The sequence below is a fragment of the Oryza glaberrima genome, chromosome 3 (genome assembly GCF_000147395.1).
Source record: "Oryza glaberrima chromosome 3, OglaRS2, whole genome shotgun sequence".
NCBI classification, from domain to species: Eukaryota; Viridiplantae; Streptophyta; class Magnoliopsida; order Poales; family Poaceae; genus Oryza; species Oryza glaberrima.
Window position 1 is genome coordinate 18,755,211 of NC_068328.1, and position 22,824 is coordinate 18,778,034.

General features: G+C 51.7%; 1 pseudogene; it reads right to left on the minus strand.

Annotated features, from left to right (window-relative positions):
- Positions 1-19,619: 19,619 nt before the first annotated feature.
- On the minus strand, positions 19,620-22,616 carry LOC127766299 (acyl transferase 4-like; annotated as a pseudogene).
- Between the last annotated feature and the right edge of the window lie 208 nt (positions 22,617-22,824).

Genomic DNA, 22,824 nt, shown 5'->3' on the forward strand with positions numbered 1-22,824 from the left:
ACAAGCATATGAGGCGGCAAGGCGGACCAAGGCCACGTCGGCTCTAATCCTTCAGTATTCGGCAGGTTATGTCCCACCTCAAGTCCATCCCCAAGTGACGACCCAGCCCTTTCCGCCACAAGCCGCACAGGTGCCGGTGTACTTCACCGGGCAGCATCAACCACCTGGCCAAGCGCCACAAACAGTGGCGGAAGTGGCTTCGGCTCTGAAGGCGCAACTCCAAGCTTTCCTTCAGCAACTCAACCAACCCCACTACATTTCCCATCGGCTCACCCGGAGGGGAATACAAGTCAGGGTGCGCCTAATTGGTTGCCACCAATTCAGCCGGGCCTGGGAGTTTCGCCGTGGAATCAAGGACCGCAGTTCGACTTCGTCAACGCTGCTCAGGCGCCGACCGTTCGGCAGCAAGCTCCAACTCCAGGCTTCGGAACAAACCAAGCACCAATCCAAGCTGCCATGATGTGGTCGCAGCCAATTTTTGACCCATCCATAATGCCACGGCCCAACCTCACGCACAAGCTACGATTTTGCCCTTCGCCACACCGTACCCGAAGGTGCGGTAAACAGGGCGGGAGGCGAAAAGGGGCTACCACTGAGTGGGGGAATCAAGACTCGTCCAATACCACCCCAGTTCAAGTTCCCGCCCGTTCCGCGCTATTCAGGCGAAACTGACCCGAAGGAGTTCCTCTCCAACTATGAGTCAGCGATCGAAGCGGCTCATGGTGACGAAAATACCAAGGCAAAGGTAATACATCTCGCTCTAGACGGCATCGCCCATTCTTGGTATTTCAATTTACCAACCAATAGCATTTACTCATGGGAGCAATTGCGCGATGTTTTTGTCCTTAACTTTCGAGGCACTTATGAGGAGCCGAAGACGCAGCAACACCTTCTCGGCATTCGCCAAAGGCCGGGGGAGTCGATAAGGGAGTACATGCGTCGCTTCTCGCAAGCCCGGTGCCAAGTTCAAGACATAACCGAGGCGTCGGTTATAAACGCTGCTTCGGCCGGTCTGCTCGAGGGCGAACTCACAAGAAAAATCGCCAACAAGGAGCCACAGACGCTCGAGCATCTACTTCGCATCATTGACGGGTTCGCAAGGGGCGAGGAGGATTCCAAGCGACGACAAGCTATACAAGCTGAGTACGATAAAGCCTCCATCGCCGCTGTTCAAGCTCAAGCACAAGTTCAAGTTGCCGAACCACCTCCCCTCTCTATTTGCCAGTCTCAGCCGGCAATGCAAGGATAGCCGCCGAGGCAAGGCCAAGCCCCCATGACTTGGAGAAAGTTCAGAACAGATCGGGCGGGCAAGGCTGTGATGGCTGTCGAAGAAGTGCAAGCCCTCCGCAAGGAGTTCGACGCCCAGCAAGCAAGCAACCATCAGCAGCCAGCCCGCAAGAAGGTCCGAAAAGACCTCTACTGCGCCTTTCACGGACGCTCTTCGCACACCACGGAGCAATGCCGAAACATTAGGCAACGTGGCAACACGCAAGACCCAAGGCCGCAACAGGGAACAACTGTCGAAGCACCTCGCGAAGCAGTTCAGGAGCAAACACCCCCAGCCGAACAACGCCAAGATGCACAGCGAAGGACAATCCAAGTGATTACAAGGGCCAACCCGCCAAGCCAGTTGTCCAAACGGCAGAAGAAGATGCAGATCCGTATGGTCCACAGCATCACTTCGGCGGGCGAAGGGGCGCTGCAATATCTGAACTAGCTAATCTCTTTTGGGCCGAAAGACGCAGAAGGAGTTATGTTCCCGCATCAAGATCCTTTGGTAATCTCAGCAGAGATAGCTGGTTTCGAGGTCCGACGAATACTGGTCGACGGAGGGAGTTCGACCGACGTTATCTTTGCCGAAGCATATGCCAAGATGGGGTTGCCTACCCAAGCACTTACCCCAGCACCAGCATCACTCCGCGGTTTCGGCGGAGAAGCAGTTCGAGTTCTCGGCCAAGCACTCTTGCTGATAGCCTTTGGCTCGGGGGAGAACAGACGCGAAGAGCAAGTACTGTTCGACGTCGACATCCCGTACAACTACAATGCCATCTTCGGCCGTGCAACCCTGAACAAGTTCGAAGCCATTTCCCACCACAATTACCTCAAGCTCAAGATGCCCGGCCCGGCGGGGGTGATAGTGGTCAAGGGGCTTCAATCTTCGGCCGCTTCAAAAAGCGATCTAGCCATAACCAACAGGGCAGTGCACTGCGTTCAGACCGAACCGCATGAACGGCCGAAGAACATGCCAAAGCCCACCCCTCACGGCAAGATAACAAAAGTGCAGATTGATGATGCCGACCCCACAAAGCTTGTATCACTGGGGGGCGACATGGGCGAAGAAGAAGTTGAGAGTATGCTAGAGGTGCTCAAGAAGAACATCAACATCTTCGCCTGGAGCCCTGACGAGGTGGGGGGTGTTCCGGCAGATCTCATCATGCATCACTTGGCGGTCAAGCCGGACATTAAGCCAAGAAAACAGAAGTTGTGCAAGATGTCTGCCGACCGCCAAGAAGCGGCGAAAGCCGAAGTACAAAAATTGCTCAGGGCAGGGGCAATCCAAGAGATTGACCATCCGGAGTGGTTGGCGAATCCAGTGCTGGTGCGGAAGTCAAATGGCAAATGGCGCATGTGTGTCGATTTCACAGACCTGAACAAAGCGTGTCCGAAAGACGACTTCCCCTTGCCACGGATCGACCAGCTCCTGGATTCAACAGCTAGATGCGAGCTCATGAGTTTCCTGGACGCATATTCCGGCTACCACCAGATCCACATGAACCCGCTTGACATCCCCAAAACATCCTTCATCACTCCGTTCGGCACATTTTGTCACCTCAGGATGCCTTTCGGCTTAAGGAACGCAGGAGCAACCTTCGCCAGACTGGTGTACAAAGTCCTTGGCAAGCAGTTGGGGCGGAATGTGGAAGCTTATGTCGACGACATCATCGTAAAGAGCCGCAAGGCTTTCGACCATGCGATTGATCTACAGGAGACATTCGACAGCTTGCGCACAGCAGGCATTAAGCTGAATCCGGAGAAGTGCATTTTCGGTGTCCGCGCAGGCAATTTGTTGGGTTTTCTTGTTTCCGAAAGAGGCATCGAGGCGAATCCCGAGAAAATCGATGCCATCCAGCAAATGAAGCCTCCGTCAAGCGTACATGAAGTACAAAAGCTTGCAGGCCGAATTGCGACACTCAGTCGATTCCTCTCAAAGGCAGCCGAAAGAGGTTTGCCCTTCTTCAAGACCCTCCGGGGCGCGGGAAAGTTTAATTGGACCCCAGAGTGCCAGGCAGCATTCGACGAGCTAAAGCAATACTTGCAAAGCCTGCCAGCCCTGATAAGCCCACCCCCAGGAAGCGAACTGCTATTATACTTAGCAGCTTCGCCGGTGGCAGTCAGTGCTGCCCTCGTCCAAGAAACAGAGTTCGGACAGAAACCGGTCTACTTCGTCTCGGAAGCACTGCAAGGAGCGAAGACAAGATACATCGAAATGGAAAAGCTCGCTTACGCCCTAGTGATGGCCTCACGCAAGCTTAAGCACTACTTCCAAGCCAACAAAGTCATAGTGCCATCACAGTACCCCTTGGGCGAAATACTCCGAGGCAGGGAAGTCACGGGCCGGCTCAGCAAGTGGGCGCCAGAGTTATCCCCGTTTGACTTGCATTTTGTTGCATGCTCTGCTATCAAGTCTCAAGTGCTAGCTGACTTCGTAGCTGAATGGACACCGGTACTTGCCCCCAACCCCGAGCCCGCCGAACAATTCTGGGTGATGTGCTCTGATGGCTCGTGGTCGTACAGGGGGCGGGTATTGCGGTAGTCCTCTTTTCGCCGAATGGTGTGCCGATTCGGTACGCAGTAAGACTGCAGTTCGACACAACCAACAACGCAGCAGAATACGAAGCCGTTCTCCTGGGCCTAAGAAAGGCGAAAGCACTGGGAGTCCGGCGCTTGCTAATTCGAACCGACTCCAAGTTGGTAGCAGGTCATGTTGATAACTCCTTCGAAGCAAAAGAAGAAGGAATGAAGAAGTATCTACAGGTTGTTCGGTCCATGGAAAAATACTTCACTGGCATAACGGTCGAACACTTACCTAGAGGCCAGAACGAGGAAGCAGACGCCCTGGCGAAATCCGCTACTTGTGGTGGCCCACATTCATCGGGCATCTTTTTCGAAGTCCTACATGCTCCAAGTGTGCCCATGGACAGTTTGGAAGTCATGGTAATCGACCAGGAGAAACTGGGCGAAGACCCATATGACTAGCGAACCCCATTTGTGAAACACCTTCAAACTAGCTGGCTTCCGGTAGACGAAGCAGAAGCAAAGCGTTTGCAGCTCAGAGCCACGAAGTATAAGATGGTCTCGGGTCAGCTTTACCGCTCTGGGGTACTTCAGCCCTTACTTCGTTGCATCTCTTTCGCCGAAGGCGAGGAAATGGCAAAGGAAATACATCAAGGATTATGTGGCGCGCACCAGGCTGCAAGAACAGTGGCCTCCAAAGTATTTAGACAAGGAGTTTATTGGCCCACTGTGTTGAAAAGTCTGTGTTGAGCAAATCAAGAACTGCGAAAGCTGCCAGCGTCATGGCCGAAGCCAAACCGCGCCCCAGTATGATCTGCAGCCCATTGCGCCAATATGGCCCTTCGCCAGATGGGGACTGGACATCATCGGGCTGTTCCCAGTGGCGCGAAACGGGTATAAATTCGCAATTGTAGCTGTGGAATATTTCTCTCGATGGATTGAAGCCGAACCCCTTGGGGCAATCACTTCGGCAATAGTACAGAAGTTTGTATGGAAAAACATTGTTTGCTGTTTCGGAGTGCCAAAAGAGTTCATGTCACATCCCAAAACGACTCTAAAATATATCCTTTAAATTATGCCTAGAATAATTAAAATCCGTGTGAAAGCCTCCAAAAATTAAAATGTGCAAAGTAAAAGTCAAACAAGGCTTAGAGGATTTTTGTATATTTCCTAAAAGCCTAAAATGTGTAAATAAATTTTAGTGGAATTTTTAGAGCACAAATAATAATTAAGAAGAAATAAACAAAGTTAAAATGATTTTATAAAAAGAAAAACCCTAAAAGTCCCCCTTCCCCCTCTCTCCCCGCGGCCCACTCGGCCTCTCCCCGCGCGCGCCGCTGACGGGCGGGCCCGCCCGCCACCCTCGCTGACGGGTGGGGCCCACCCGTCATCCCCTTCCTCCCGCCGCTCCCGCCGCCTCCCCCGTGCCCTAGCGCCGCCGCCGCTGCGAATCCCACCACCTCCCGCCGTCCCCACGTGCAATAAAGTGGGGGGAATCACTCCCCGTGATCCCCTCTCCCTTTCCCCCCATTTTTCCCTCTCTCTCTCGCGTTCAAACGGGCAGATTTGCCCCCGCAAATCTCGCCGGTGCCATTGATCGCGGCCGGACCTCCCGCGCCGGTTTCCTACCCCTCCGGCCGCTCCCTCCCCCTTCTAACCCTATTTAAACATTCCCCGCACCCCCTCCGTCCGTTTCCGCCTCTCGTCGCCCTTCCTCCTCGCCGGATTCGAGCTCGCGACGTCGCCCTCTCTCTCCTCCGTCGCCGACGACCTCTGGCCGGCCTTCTCCGCTCGCCGAGACCGTCTCCCGCCCCGGCGTCGCCTCCTCCGGCTTCGCCGCACAGCCGTCGACCCTGTCCACCCCCTCGCCGAGTCCGCCGACCGCCAGAACACCGTCGACCTCGTCGACCCGAGCAGTGCCGCCGCCTTCCACCACTCCGGCCGCCTTTTTCGTCGTCGCCGTCGACCTAGGGTGAGCCGTGGACTCTTCAGCACTCTTCGCCATCAGCACTCTTCACCAGCGCTACCCGGACGAGTTGCAGCACTCGCCCTACCGCTACCACCCTCGTCGCGGAGGAGCCCGCGACCACGCCACCTTCCGGGATGCTAGCGCGGAGGATGACGCTACCATCATGCACCTGGCGCGCATGGTGGAGGCGTACGACGCGGCTCGTATCGACTTCCATCAGATGGTGCGCCGTGGGTTGGTCGAGAACAACAAGAAGATTTTGGAGCTGCGTCAGGAGAATCTGCAGCTGAAGAAGGACTTGGACGCAGTGGAGGCGCAGCTGTGTCAGCTCAAGATCACCCAAGGAGAGGTCTGTCGTCCCAAGCGCCGCCGCGTCTGCCGCAGCCTGAAGATCACTGCCCGCAAGAGCACCTCCAGGCCTGAGCTTGTTCGTCAGTCCCTGGCGTGGACCTGCTTCGTCGAGACCCCTCGTGCCGAGCCCGCGCCCGTGGTTCCTCAGGAGAAGGAATCCTCCGGCGTTGGTAGCACGGAGGATGCGCTGCTGCTCACCTTCCGCCCTGGCCCGTCGCAGAAGTAGACGAGCAGTTAGTAGGCCCGCGTGTGTGTTCTTCTTGTTTGCTTTTCTGCTTGAGTCGTATGGAGCATGGTTATACCGGTGTGTGGTATAACTGTGTCAGAGCCTGTCTTTATTTTATTTGCTTAAGCAACTTGAACCTTAATGAACCAATTTAATAGCAGTAATAAATTCAAGAATTATGGTAGTCGTTGGTGGTTAGTTTTAATAGTCAGCTCTCTCTGTTTGCTGGTTCTGTGTGGGATTTTTCAGATGGTGACAACTAGGAGAAGTGCTGTTACCGGTGAAGGCAGTCACCCCGAAGGCAACAACCACAACAACCATGGCAGCCCACCTACACCTCCTCCCCCACCACCACCACTAGACGCCAACTCCATCCTCACCCAAATCCTCGCCCAGCAGGTCAACATGATGGCTGCTTTCCTCCATCACATCCAAAATCCGCCACAGCATAATGCTTCACCTCCACCACCACCCCCACAGCACTCTAAACTCGCCGAGTTCCTCCGCATCCGTCCGCCTACCTTCTCTAGCTCCAATAACCCCGTGGATGCTTTGGATTGGTTGCATGCCGTGGGGAAAAAGTTAGACACCGTGCAGTGCAACGATGAGGAGAAAGTCATCTTTGCCGCTCACCAACTGCAGGGGCCCGCGTCTTTATGGTGGGACCACTTCTAGGCTACGCAGCCAGAGGGGCAGCCTATTACTTGGGCCCGCTTCACCGCCGCTTTCCGGATGACCCATGTGCCCGCCGGAGTCATGGCCCTTAAGAAAAGGGAATTCCGAGAGTTGAAACAAGGCAACCGCTCTGTGATGGAGTACTTGCATGAGTTTAACAACCTGGCCCGGTACGCCCCGGAGGATGTTCGTGAAGAGGAGGAGAAGCAGGAGAAGTTTTTGGCAGGAATGGACCCTGAGCTGTCCGTGCGTCTGGTCTCCGGGGATTATCCGGATTTCCAGCGTTCGGTGGACAAGAGCATCCGCTTGGAAGCCAAGCACAAGGAACTGGAGTCGCACAAGCGTCGCTTGGCGAATTTCCGCAATCAACAGGGGGCTAACCAAAGGGTCCGCTACACCAATCCCTATCCAGGGGGATCCTCCTCGCAGCAACAGCAGCAGCAACCTCGCTCCGCGCCCCGACCTCAATTCGTGGTGCGCGTCCCACAGCCACAGCAACAGCAGAATCAGCAAGGGACCCGTGCACCCTGTCCTCCTACGCCCGCTGTGAAGCCTGGTCAAGGCAGCAGGGACGCTCAAGGTCAGCAGTGTCTGTGCTTCAACTGCTTCGAGCCCGGGCACTTTGCGGATCAATGCCCAAAGCCGAGGCGCCAGCAAGGCCAAGCGCCTCCCCGCCCCAATAACGGTGGTAAGGATGTCATTCGGGGTCGTGTGAACCACGTGACCGCCGAGGATGTGCTGACAACTCCAGACGTCATCGTGGGTACGTTCCTCATTCATTCTATTCCTGCTACCATTTTGTTCGACTCTGGAGCTTCCCACTCGTTTATATCTGTGCCATTCGTGGGGAGAAATCAGTTGGGGGTAGAACGGCTTAGGAACCCTCTGCTCATCACCACCCCTGGAGGGGTTATGACAGCAAAGTACTATAGCCCTGCCGTTCCTATAGAAATCCAGGGAATCCCTTTTCCCTCGGATTTGATTCTTCTGGACACCAAGAATTTGGATGTGATCCCTGGGATGAATTGGTTGGCTCAATTCCAAGGAGTAGTGGATTGCGCAAGACGCACTATCACTCTGTACCGATGGCCAGAACAACCGGTTGTTTTCTTTGCACCCCCAACCTCTGTCGGCAATTCAGAACTCCATCAGATAGGACTGTCGGAAACCCCCATCGTCAGAGAGTTCGGAGATGTGTTTCCGGAAGAACTACTCGGTATGCCGCCCAAGCGAGAGATTGAGTTCCGGATAGATCTTGCTCCAGGAACCACTCCTCTATACAAGCGGCCCTACCGTATGGCAGCAAATGAACTGGCCGAAGTCAAGAGACAGTTGGAAGAGTTGAAAGAAAAGGGGTATATACGGCCGAGCACTTCCCCCTAGGGTGCCCCCGTGATTTTTGTGGAGAAGAAAGACAAGACAAAGAGGATGTGTGTTGACTACTGTCGCGTCCCAAATCGACCCTAAAATACATCCTCTAAATTATGCCTAGAATAATTAAAATGCTTGTGAAAGCCTTCAAAAATTAAAATGTGCAAAGTTAAAAGTCAAATAGGGCTTGGAGGATTTTTGTATATTTCCTAAAAGCCTAAAATGTGTAAATAAATTTTAGTGGAATTTTCAGAGCACAAATAATAATTATTAAGAAATAAACAAAGTTAAAAAGGTTTTATGAAAAGAAAACCCTAAAAATCACCCTCTCCCCTCTAATGGGCCGAATTCGGCCCATCTCCCTCCCCCTCTCTCCTCTCCCCCGCGGCCCACTCGGCCCTCCCCGCGTGCGCGCCGCTGACGGGCGGGCCCGCCCGCCACCCTCGCTGACGGGTGGGGCCCACCCGTCATCCCCTTCCTCCCGCCGCTCCCGCCGCCTCCCCCGCGCCCTAGCGCCGCCGCCGCCGCGCATCCCGCCGCCTCCCGCCGTCCCCGCATGCAATAAAGTGGGGGGAATCACTCCCCGTGATCCCCTCTCCCTTTCCCCCCATTTTTCCCTCTCTCTCTCTCGCGTTCAAACGGGCGGATTTGCCCCCGCAAATCTCGCCGGCGCCATTGATGGCGGCCGGACCTCCCGCGCCGGTTTCCTTCCCCTCCGGCCGCCCTCTCTCACTCCCAACCCTATATAAACCCTCCCCGAGCTCCCCACCACCGTTTCCGCCACTCACCGCCCTCTCTCCTCGCCGGAATCGAGCTCGCGCCGTCGCTCTCTCTCTCCGCCGTCGCCGCCGAGCTCCGGTCCGCCGCCGTCATCGCCCCGGACCACCTCCCACCTCGGCGCCGCCTCCTTCGGCCTCGCCGCATCCTCGCCGACCTCGTCCACCCCTCCGTTTCGCTCGCCGACCGCCGGAGCGCCGTCGACCCCGTCCACCCGAGCCGCGCCGCCGCCTTCCTCCGCTCCGGTTGCCGTTTCCGTCGTCGCCGTCGACCCGGGGTGAGCCATGGACCGCCGCTTCGTTTCCCCCTTTCCCTCCCCTCTCTCGGCCGCCGCTCCGCCATGCCTATGGCCGCCGCCGGCGACCATAGGGGCGCGGGCGCGCCGCCTCCCGCCAGCCGCGCCGACGTGGCCGCCTCCGGGCGCGCCTAGCGGCTGCCGCGTGGGGCCCGGCCGTCAGCCGCCCGCGCCCTCGGGTGCGGCTGACGCGTGGGGCCCACGGTGCCGGCCGGTGTGAGCCGGGTGCACCCGGTCCACCGTGGACCGTGAGGCTGCCGCGTGGGTCCCACTCCCGTGGACCCGGTCCGCGCGCCCTCTCTCCCGGCTGACGCAATAAATATATTTTTAAATTAAAATTTAAATGAAGAAATTCGTAAATATTCATTTAAAGAGCATATAAACTTCAAATGGCCATAACTTGGCCATTTGAACTCAGAATTGGACCGTTCAAGTCTCTAATTTTTCCTTAAGAAGTCAAGAACCCATTTTTGTGCTTTGTTCCTGCTTGTTATATGGAGTTTATTAGAGTAAAAGCCCTTTTATTTTCTGTTGGTCGTGTAGACGCTGCAGCTTCGGAAGATCCGCTCTTCGTGGAGGTTGAAGCCGACGTTTGGGAAAGCGAGCAAGGCAAGTCACATCATCCTTGAACATATTGAATCCCAGTTTATAAAGTTATTTTGATTTAAATTATTGCATTACCGCTTTATTTAAAATTCCCGCGTTATCACTGTTTTATTTAGCCATGCCTATTTACCTTTGTTATGAACTTATTATTGTTATTGTTATTATTACCTTGTTCACCCTAGGATAAACAAAACCCCAACTAGTGGACATTTTATTCATGGTTCCACCAGTATGAAGTTAGGTAGATGCTTCGCTGTTTAATAGGACAACATAGGGTGGTTTTATAACTCTAGACTTTGGGAATATTCATATCACTTGGACACCATGGAATGGTTGGATTATTGTGGAATTGGATTCACACCTCTCCCTCTATTCAAAACCCTCAAAATGGTTTTAGGCTGGGCTCGGGGTGCATGGTTTTGATGGTAGCACCTCGGCCATATAAGGACCGGTCTTCGGGCCTCTGTTGCAAAGCACTACCGTACTTCCACATGTCTAGTGAGTAAGGCTTAGTTTGTGGCTCAGTCTGGTTATAAACAAAAGTACACGGATGGAGATGGACGAAGTCGGTGGTCGATGGACATCTCTAGGGCAAATGAAGGCTACACGAGCTGCGGCCCGGTAGTCGAGATGTCATGGCACAGGGCCGGTGTCCTGTTGCTGGGGGCTCAGTCCTACCTACCTGTCCCGGGGGTTCCGGCCGTAGGTGGGGTTGGGTCGGTACTCTTGTCTATGGCCAGGATGGGTTGGAAACTATGTCATGTCTTCCGTCCATATACCGTGGTGGTATGTGGCACGTGGTTACACGTGAGGAAGATGTGTCTTGTGGGTAAAGATGTACACCTCTGATCAGAGTATAATCTATTCGAATAGCCGCGCCCTTGGTTATGGGCAAGCCGAGCAATGTACCCAAGTTAGTGTTTTTAATTCTTAAAACCTGCTTAACAACTAAAATGTGGAATGGTTGGCCTGGGTTGGCTTGGGACGAGCTGGGACCCAGGGTCGGGTTGCCAGTTCGGTCTAAATTATCGTAGGCCTTGGGTTAAGGCAGGTTCGTGTGGGTTCACGGCCTTGATTAATAATATTGTATAGCTCTAGGATCGTATTTACAAAATAGCTTTGAGCAACTAAGTGTCTTTAAATGCTGTTTACTGCAAACCCTAACCCCTATATTATGGCTCCCTTGTACTCCCTTGCATTTATTCTGCACTCGTGGGTGTGTCTTGTTGAGTACGGTGGTTGTACTCAGTCTTGCTCAATTTTGTCCCAAACCCAGAAGAGGAGCCCCTGGATGATGAAGGCTTTGGTATCTAGCTCGTGCCTGCCGTCAAGTGCCTGTGGTCGTCGCCCTAGTCTTCCGCTGTTTTTCATTTGTCTTCTTGTGTGCTGGGTCTTCGCCGCCCATGTAATAAATTAATTAATTACGCTTCTGCTTGTTAAACTCTGAATTGTATCAACTTTTGGTGTACCTTGCCTCCTGGGACAAGGAATAATGCACGCACGTAAGGAACGCCCGTTGGGTTATTTCCGGTCGTGACAGTTCATTACTGACAACGGCAAGCAGTTTGACTCTGATAAGTTCAGAGAAATGTGCAAAGGGCTTAACCTGGAAATCAGGTTCGCGTCGGTCGCGCACCCGCAGTCAAATGGGGCGACCGAACGTGCAAATGGCAAGATCCTAGAAGCACTAAAGAAAAGACTCGAGGAGGCAGCGAAAGGCAAATGGCCAGAAGAATTGCTATCGGTTCTCTGGGCCCTCCGGACGACCCTAACAAGACCAACCAAGTTTAGCCCGTTTATGCTTCTTTATGGCGATGAGGCAATGACCCCAGCAGAGCTAGGGGCTAACTCACCAAGGGTTATGTTCTCTGGGGGCGAAGAGGGGCGCGAAGTATCGGTCGAACTCTTGGAAAGGGTAAGGGTCGAAGCGCTCGAGCACATGCACAAGTATGCCACAAGCACTTCGGCAACTTACAACAAAAAAGTTCGACCCACGGAGCTGATGCCTGGTCATCTTGTCCTAAGAAAGAAGACGAACCCAGTAGCGTTTGGTAAGCTTGAATCAAAATGGGAAGGACCGTACCTCATCAAACACAAGTCTAGGACGTGATCTTTTCGCCTAGCGACACTCGAAGGCGAGGAGTTCGACCATTCCTGGAACGCCGCCTTTCTCAAGCGCTTCTATGCCTAGAATGGGTGGCACCCAAATCGCTAACTTGTAAAAATGTACATACAGTCATGTAAGCCCTTCGGCACTATGTAAGCCTTTCGGCAAAAGAAAAAAAAGAGAAAAAAAGAGAAGAGAGAAAAAAGAGAAAAAAAACTGGATGTAGGGCTATTATCCACGATGGAGGCCCGAACCAGTATAAAATCTCTGTGTCCTCCGCCTTCTTTTTATTTTTCGTGTGATTGATAATTTGTGGAAAAACCCCAAGGCAAACGCCTGATCAGCGAAAAAGGCCAAGGGGGCGAAACGAATCGGCCAAAGCATTGCTCGACGAACGTTGAAACCGCAACAGCTTGTCTCGGAAAAAAAATAGCCGAACAACGTTACGACCGATCAGCATAAAAGCAAAAGTGTTTCTCTCGACACAGAACGCTACAGATCGAAAACGAACAACGAAAAGCTGAAAAGTCAGTACACCTATTTCGCTAATATATGCAAAGGGGCCGGCATGTTCCGACCTAACAAAAGCACAAAATGTGACGATGCGAAAAATAGCGAAAAGGAAATAAAGCATGTTCTTTATTAACTTCGAAAAAATAATCGAAGAATACAAGGTTCACAACCTGATACAATTCACTTCACAAGTAAATTACATCTTCGTCCCCATAATCATTATCCCTCCCTAAGGAATGGTCAGACGAACTAGGTTCGTCATCACTACTAATATCATACACAACCTTAAGAGGAGTAGGGGGCGAAACACAGACTAAACTGTAACGACGCTGAAAGATCGATTCCTGACGTTTAGTCTTCTGATGGTTTCGCCAAAAGCGAGCCATATCCTCCAAACGTCTTGAATGAACAAGATCGTAATCTTTTAAGGTTTGCCCGGGGTGCGCCCGCAGCCAGTCGGCAACCTTGAAAACCTTAAAGCTGCGACCGTTTATCTCCATTTCGCGATAAACAGGCCGAAATGGATATCGCACCTTCGGCAGACCCTTTAACGCCACAAATTTCTCGTTTTGACTTCGCCAGCTCCTAGAAGGGGGCCAAATGCAAGATTTTCGGCGAACCCCCTGGTAGACAGTGCAGAAAAGGCAAAACACAACTTACATAGTAAGAAAAGGCAAAAGAAGGGGAAGGTATGGCATAATGCGAAATGAGCGAAATAATAATATGCCAAAAGGCTTTGATCATAAAAAAGTGGTTAAAATTGTGTCATACAGTCCAAGTATGCAAAAAAGGCCTCTTCTAAGGTTTAGCGACAGCTTGCCGAATATACAACGGTTCGCCACATCTAGCGAACACCAAAAGAAAACTATGAAAATCTAAGAGAAGGGCGGAGGGCCTCACACCTCTGGGTGGTCCTGGGCATCGCCTCCACCCCCTCCGGCCGCCGCGCCTTCCTCTTCACAAAGGTCCGCCGCCTCTGCTTTCGCCAGCTGCTCCAAAAGGCGCGCCTTAGCGGCAGAGCGGCCGTCCTTCTGCCAAAATTGTTTTCGCCACGCACGAAGTGCAGGCGAAATGTCTTGCGCGCTGATTTCCCAATCCCCCTTCGCGTACTTGGGGAACTCGGCGATGTGCTCGCAGCCGAACTGCTGCAGGAGGCCCATGGTAAAGGCCGCTGACACGCGCGCACAGCAGTCGCCGTATGCGGTGGCGCAGTCCGAAACTGAACCACCAGCCTGTTGGGTCCATTCGGAGAAGTCGAAGGCTGAAGTATCTTCGGAGGGGACACCCCGCACTTTCGCGCCCATATCAGTAAGGGCGAGGCGAAGCGTTTGGCACGCTGTCCGCGCGGACTCGGTGGTTTTCACCATCTCCCGCGAAAATCGCCGTGACTCCTCCGCAGCGCTTGCTTCGGCCTTGCGAACCTCCTGCCGAAGAGCCTCCATCTTCGGCTCGGTGAGGTTGTAATAATCTATGAGCATGGCGGTGTGGGCCTTCTCTTTCTCCAGTTCGGCCTTTAAGCGATCGACTTTGGCCCTAGCTTCCTTCCCTTTCTCCAGTTCCGATTGGAGCCGCTTGTTTTCGGCCTTCGCCTCCTTAAGGGTGTTGGCAAGGGCCTCCATCTCCAAATTTTTGCGGCCTAATTCATCATCCTTGGCCCGAAGATGGCTTTTGAACCCGTCAAGGCGGGCTCGCACGGTTTGCTCCGTTGAACAGTGAGCCGCGAGGATCTGGGTGCAGAATAGGAGCGGCGAAGAGAACAAGTGTCAGTTGTAAAAAAAAGAGAGGGAGAGTAAAAATAAAAAAAAGAGGGGAAAACGTACCCGAACAGCCAGGCTTTTTATAGCAGAGCACCCCTCATCGAACTCATTTAGTTCGGTGAACAAGCTCGGGGCACTGGCGGACAGTACAAGATTGCTTACCCCCTCCACAAAAGGAAGGAGGTCCGCCCGCGTCTCGAAATCGCCTGGGGCGAAGCGGGGTAATGAGAGCGAATATTCCGAAGCGGACGTCTCAACGACCGCTCTCTTTCCCTTCGCCTCAATCCGCGGCGACGCAACCGGCTGACGTGGAGGACTGCCGAATACTTTCGCCGCGGCCGTCACAATTCTTTCCGCAGAGGCCGAAGCCCAAGCGGCGGTACTACCGCCCGCTCCAGCGGCGCCGAGTGGAGGAACGGGGGCGGCCGAAAGATCCAGGCTGCGGCCAGCGGGCGAAGTCGGAGTCCCGTCGGAGGACTCATCGTCGCTAAAAATGCGAGCGACATCGACGAGTCCTTTCTTCTTAGCCACCTTTTTGACAAGACCTCCCTTCGCCGCTGCACCCGAAGAGAATGCAACTAGGGCCTTCGCCCCGTCTAAGTCTTTCTGGCGAAGGGGGGAGCTATTCAACTCCACCCCGGTCTCGTTATGGCCAGGACTCAGAGTAGGGGTATATCCGGGAGTCTCAGCGCGGCCCCCGACCGCCTCGCCCGTGGCCTTCTTGACCATGATCTCCACCTCCACTTCTTCCCCCCTCCTCTTCGCCATTATGTTCTTCGACATCCTCCTCGTCATCAGCATCAGAGTCCGATGAAGCAGGAGCCCTATGCTTCCTAGGGGCAAGCTTTACCTGACCGCGCATCCGTTTCCGCGAAGGCCCTATTTCGTCATCGGTCTTGTGGGGATTCGCCCGAGGAGGCAGTTCGCCATTGCAAACCCGATTCGCCCGACCAGCTGCCTGCCATGTCAGTAACTGGCTGAACTCGACGACAGACACATCGCCGATCATCTTGCAGGCTTCGGCTTTAGCTTGGTCGAGGGTTAGCACTGTAAAAGCAAGGAGGGAGAATCACGATTAAAAGTCAAACAAGGATAAATAATAAAGCACAGGAGTATAGCAAAAGAACAGTCTTACTGTTCGTCCCCTCAGGAAGAACCAAGTTCGGCAAACCGTCAACCTCTTCGCTTTGCTCAACCGTGACTTGCCATGACTGGGAGAGGGGAAAGATGCGAAGCATATAGAACTCCTCCACCAAGTCACGACAGCTAAGGCGGGAGCAAACCTTGCACAGCAGAACGAACCGGGCCTCCATAGCGCCGTCCACGGCGATCTTGGGTTTCCGGTTCGGCGCAATCGCCCTACGCCGGCACCGGAGGGCTTTCACCGATTCAGAACCAGCCTCAAAGGGGATGGTGTGATAGAACCACCTCGCCATCCAATGGCAGTCCCACTTCGACATGGCAGCGTTCACCGGCCAGGGATTGGACCGCTCGGGGCGAACGTTGAAGTTCACACTCCCGAACACGGTCTTCCTCATCCCAGCTGGGGTAATCACCGTCTTCGAGTTCATTATGGCAAAGAATATGGCGCCGAAAAGCTCGGCGTTAGGCTCAAACCCGGAAGTCCGGCATGCCCAGTCAAAAATAGCGATCCGAACAAGCGCCGACGGGCTCAGCTGTGGAAGTTCCACCTGGAAGAGGCGAAGGAACTCCGGCAACAACACGTTGCAGGGAAACCGTAGCCCTGCCTCAAAAAAGACGGCGAACACCACCGTCCGATTGTCGATTGGTTTCGGCACCACGGCTTTCCCTGGAGCGAAAGCCTGCCCCTCAACCAAAAGCCCCAGAGCTGACCAGCTTCGCCAGCTCGACGTCGTCCATAAGAAAAACCCCCAAAAAGGCAGTGCTGTCGTCATCGACTCGGCCGGGATCCGGCCCTTTCGCCGAAGCAGGGTTTGGCTTGCGAGGGGCCATGGCGAACGGTGCGTTTGCAATGGCGAAGAAAGAGAATGGGCGAAACGCTTGAGGGGTCAAGAGATTCCGTGGAAGAAAGAAACGGAGGAAGAGACCGCACGCGGTAAAATGGCAAGTGTGGTGGTGAAAAGGAAAGAGCGGCACGAATTTATAGCTCACCCGGGCAACCGTTCGCCTACCCACCAGTAATAAAGCGATACGTGTTGCAAGGGTAGGCGAAATGGTAAATTCCCACCGTCCGAGCGACACAGTAAAAAGCCCACGAAGGGAAAGCCCAATACTGTTCCGTTCGGCCCGGGAAAAGAAAATATATAACCACCAATCGCAGGAGGCGAAGTGCGGCAAAATAATACCAGCCGCACAAGTAACAAACTTCATTCGCAGGAATAATGTAGGTTTTGGCAGGAGCATCGGTCGAAAGAAGGGCGCCGCATACCATACCACATGGTTTGCACGGTCTCGCCCGAAGCTCCAATCTCACCCTTGCCCGTGAGGGGCTTGTTAGCAGATGGCATGAGGCCCTTCGACCAAGTCTGTCGAAACCCGTGGCGAAGGCTATGTAGCAAGAACGGCGTGAGGCGAAGAGTCGTACGAGTGCCTTGCCGGGCCAGAGGCGTCTCAAGCGAAGGGTGCAAGGTGAAGACTATCCGTCGAGGGAAGACGACTTCGCCATGACAAGTTCACCCCCGCGAGGGCCGAAGAAGCCTTTCCGGCCCATCAAGCCTAGGGGCTATAGGGCCGGCGATCGCCTGACGGCCCATCAGGGGCCCATGAGCCCCTATAACATTATGTATCCCTGTAAATGTCCCTTTCGTAAGGGTAATCATGTAAATTCCCCTGTACAACCTAAACCCTAGTAGTAAGATCCTGTAATGGGGCTATAAATAGTCCCCTAGGGCCATGTAATGGGGGGATGGAAAGAAAAGAATTCAAAAGTTCAATACACTTCGTTTCCTTCCAACCACTGTTGAGTAACCACGTCTTTCGACGTATGCAGTTGTCATTTCGACAACACCATCCGTTTTCTTTTCTAAACTAACCCTGTAGGCATCTTCAGTACCGGTACTAAAAATATCTTTAGTCCCTGTTGGTACTACCAACCGGTGCTAAAGATACACTTTTAGTACCGGTTGGTAAGATCAACCGGGACTAAATATTTTTTTTGGGACTTGAGCTTTCAGAACCATTATTAAAAAGTTTTCAGTACTGATTCTTAATACATCCGACATATCTGTGGTTTGGGGCAATGGATAAAAGATGAGTTGTCTAGTAGTGGTTATCAAATATGATAATTGCTATAGTGTACTCCCTCCATCTATCTAGAGAAAATCCTTTGTATACCCTAAAATTGTAGCTAATCCTTTTTATGCCCCTAAATTTTGCTTACTTCCTTGTGTACCCTCAAATTTTGATTTTGATCCCTTTCATTACATACCCCTCCCATCAGTTGACCGTGAGTTGATCATCTAAATTCTATAAAAATGACAATTTTACCCTTTGAATGAGTATAGAAATTTATGAACTATATTATTGAAAATGTAAAAGTTTGTTATGGGTTTGCTGTGCGATACACTATTTATGACAAAAATAATTTTTATATAATTAAATAAAAATTATGTATTTATTTTATTTTCAAAAATTCATAAAAAAATTAGTAGCAATCAAATAAAGATAGGACTACTAATGCTCATGATATTTTTTTTATGAATGCTCTTGATAAAAAAATTTCACTGCCGTATTAAAATTTTAAAAAATAATTTTAATTTATACATTTGTTTTATTTTCAAATTCATGTTAAATTTTTTCACTAATTATTTAGTCCCATTAATTTCATAAAATACACATACTGTGAACTCAAACAAAATTTCCAATTGTTATTCAAGCTCATATTCAAACCAAAATCATCAAGGGCATAAAAGACATTTTCAACCAAATATAACAACGAAATGAAGGAAAATGTAACGACATGGGCATGAAAAAGATCAAGTTAAAATTTCAGGGGTATAAAATAAATCGGGTAAATTTTAGGGGTGTCAAAAGGGATCGGTTGAATTTTCAAAGGTACACATGGAATTTACTCATCTATCTATTGCTCCCTCTGTCCATGAATTTAGCGGATTATGGAATGTAAAGGATTTTTGTTAAGAAGTACAACAGCAATAAAAAATTGAGTACTCCCTTCCGTTCCCATCAGAAAAAAAAATATAGAGAAAAGTACATGTAGTATTACTCTATAGCTCTGAATCTAGGCCCTGTTTAGTTCCCAAAACAAAAATTTTCACGCTGTCACATCGAATGTTTGGACACATGTATAGAGTATTAATGTAGACGAAAAAAACCAATTACACAGATTGCGCGTAAATTACGAGACAAAACTTTTAAGCCTAATTGCGCCATGATTTGATAATGTGGGGCTACAGTGAACATTTGCTGATGACAAATTAATTAGGCTTAATAAATTCGTCTCGCAGTTTCCTGGCAGAATATGTGATTTGTTTTGTTATTGGACTATATTTAATACTTCAAATATGTGTCCGTATATCTGATGCGATAACCAAACCCAAATTTTTTCCCCAACTAAACAAGGCCTTATCTTGTTTATTTCTAAGTCTAAGGGCCAGCTTAGTTCACGAACGAAAATTTTTGGCGTGTCACATCAGATATACGGACACAGAAAAATTCGTCTCGCAATTTACACGCAATCTGTATAACTAGTTTTTTTCTATATTTAATACTCCATACATTATCCAAACATTCGATGTGGCATGGTGAAAATTTTTTATTTGGGAACTAAAGAGGGCCTAAATGTATACTTTCTACACTTCTTTCATTCTGAAGATGAGTGTCTTTTCACACTACCAAATGGCTCAGATGCATTTCTTCCTCTTCCTTAATTTGGGCTATATTGGGCATAATACCCTATAATCTTGGACAGAGGGAGTATATACTAAAAATACATTAAACTTCTTAAAAAGGCTCTCAAGCTTACATGTGGCATTAAAAAATGCTCTCAAGTTTACACGTGGCGCTTTAATAAATTAGATAAAATGCTAAGAAAAAACAAAACATATCACTTGATTTTCACTTAAATTGGTGGGTCTAATATTATGAACTGTTATATTATATTTACATTAAAACAAAACAGACACTATTCGCAGCAAGCCGGCATCTCGTCTACTCCGAGCACCAGCTGCGAATCAGCCTCATCGGCCGCCGCTGCCGAGCACCTGCTGCTCCACCACCACGAGCTCGACAGCAGAGAACTTGGCGGTGAGCCTCACCTTCGCGTCCCGGATGATGCGCACCATGTCAACGATGTCGGCCCCCGGTCACCTCGCCTCTGCTCCCCGTCGCTACCACCGGGTAGAAGCAGTTGCTGTAGAACCCCATCGCCGCCACGCCGTCCGCCTTGAGAATCAGGTGGCGCATGTTGGCGAAGAAGCAGACGCGCACGATGCGCTCCTGCTCGGCGTCGCCGGCGGCAACGAGAGCGCGGGTGCGGGCCTGCCATGTCTTGGCGACACAGACGTCGAAGGAGTAGCAGCGGTGGCTGGTGGACGCGAAGAAGGTGGATTTGACCTTGGCGATGTGGTCCAGGCTGAGGTCGATGGTGAAGTAGCGGAGGTTGAGCAGCTCAAGCCGCGGCGATGGCGGTGCCAGCATCTTGGGTGGGTTAGGGATGACGTTGCGCGCCCACACCAGGGACACCCATGGCTTGGCGAGGCCGTGCGCGTAGTCGGCCACGGCGTTGATGAACTGGCCGGCGCCGGCGAAGGAGCTCGATGTCAGCGAGGGAGCTCAGCGGCGGTGAGGGAGGGAGCTTGGTGGCGGCGAAGGAGCTCGGCGCCGGGGATGGATGGATGGACGATGAAACGAAGGAGGAAGGAGGATGACGACGGCGTGAGAGGAAAAAGTGACGGGAGTGGCATGGTTCCAATTTTAGAAATTTCTAGTGATATGATGAATAGTAGTGGCATTTTTGTAATTAGGCAAAGTTACATTGGCATGGATCCAATTAACCCATAATAATATGGGAGGTGATATGGAGGATGTAATATGAAGAGAAAATCCCTTCTATACCCCTGAAATTGTAGCTAATCTCTTCTATGCCCCTGAATTTTGCTTACTTCTTTGTATCCTCCCAAAATTTGATTTTGACACCTTCCATACCCCTCCCGTCAGCTGACCGTTAGTTGATCGTCTAATTTCTATAAAAATAACCATTTTACCCTTTGAATGAACATAGAAATTCATGAATTGCATTATTAAAAATGTAAAAGTTTGTCGCATAAGACTATTATAGTTATGAGTTTGTTGTTGTCAGGGTTACGGATAAGGTATACCCTCTACCATTGGATATACGCTTTACATCGATATGGTATATCTGCGCGTGTACGGACGTCCTCTGTATGCGCTAAGGAAATTCATCACAGAGTCCATAGATGGAGAGATTCCTACCCGGATAGGACTGGGTCGTCACTATATCGTGTAGGGTCCGATGTCTCCGAGTCCTATTTGGAGACCACCTGACCTGCGGTATAAAAGGGACCCCTCGGGAGAACCTAAGGCATCAAATCTCAGAACCAAGACCACCACAGCTTACGAAGCCGGAGCCTATAGGAGCCAAGTTGCCAGGTGATTTAGTCGAACCAACTCGACTACGATCTCGTCAGTATCATCGAGTTCTGTTATTCCCTTTGTAACTTGTGGTAGGGCTATTACCTATAAAAGGGCCTGAACCAGTATAATCTTTGTCTTCTGTTTCCTTGATGTCATACTATGTAGATCCTCGTACCAGCGTACCCCAGTACCCTCTATATCCGGTCTATGGGTATCCCCTGTCGACAGTGGCACGCCAGGTAGGGGGCCTTGGTGCTCAAGGTTCTACTACTATGAAATCAAGCCTCGTCGACAATAGCGTCAACACCAGCCTCATCCAAGGAGTCCCTACTTCAACAATGCTGGTGTGGACTCAAGTCGGCAAAATCGTCTTCCCTGTTTACACCACAGTACCGATCTCGGCTGGTCCATCAATGACCGGAAGCGAGAACGCCGTGGCTATAACCACGGGCGACTCCATGTCGAAAGATCCTCCCGCCGTAGCGGAGAACGGAACGTCGACGTCATACGAGCCCGAGAAGGATCCTAGTGCGGCCAAACCTTGTCCTTCCGACAAGGACCATGAGCCGACAAGGACAACTTCCGAGGTGACAAAGCCCTGGTGTCCTATCCACAAGACCAGGAAACACAATTTGCAAGCTTGTTGGGTTTTTCTCAACGTATAAGCTAAAATTCGTGCCTGCAAAGAGCATGGAATCCAGCGTGCTTCTCCAACTCGTGATGTCTACTGTCCTATTCACAAGACGAAGAATCACGACTTCTCAAGCTGCAAAGTCCTTCTCCGTGCCATGAAGACGCCGCTTCCTAAGGTCCAGCAATCAAAAATCTCTCTTAGGGATGCAGACAAGGAACAAGGAGCGACGCTGATCTCGGATCGATTCGTTGGAGTGATCGACATCGATCCCCACGAGCCATCAATCCTACACTTGCTCGAAGACTATGGCTCATCATCCTCCAGTACACCACACGACGTATTTGCCATTGGTGGGACCAGCACGTCCGCGCACGCTAACACAGAGGCAGAGAATCAAGCGGTCACGCCGGCCCAACACCTCGGCACCATCAACGCAATACTGAGAGAAACCCCCTATGATCCCATACTTAACGATGATCTCGCACGATGGACAGAATGACTACGGGAATCGGTTGCCAATCTCAGTAACGTGTTCGAGGAGGCCGCTACCAGAGCGCAACCAGAACATCCGACAGCTGGCGGTGCTGATGGCGAACCACCGGAGGAACGGACGTCGCCTAGACGAGCTACCCCTTCACCTCGCGGCACCGGCGATCTCCGCGACCATTTGAATGGCCGCCGAGAAGAACGACGCGCGCGAGACAACGAGAATCGTTCCTCACATCGTGTCTCTTCACGGCATCGCGAGAACGAAGAGCGAGGAGGCCGCTCAAACGGAGATCGACACCATGATAATCGTCACAACCGCCACGACCGCGACGATCACGAACAGCGGACGCCGGATGATACTGTTCGAGGACGCCGACATGACGGCGATGATAATGGGGATCGGCGCCAGGACAACAATGGTGGACGACGACAGGACTCTCAAGAACCCGAACGTCATCCTCGGAATCGGACACCGGAGCCGAGTTACCCATCGTCATCGTCATCATCCTCTTCATCCTCGTCATCCGATAGACATCCACGGAGGACATACGATCGCTGATAACCCACCGCCCCCAGTGCCGGGTGTAGAGCTTTCAACCGTTCCCTACGTGATGTCAGATGGCCTGAGAGATTCCGACCCGGGGCAATAGAGAAGTACGATGGGA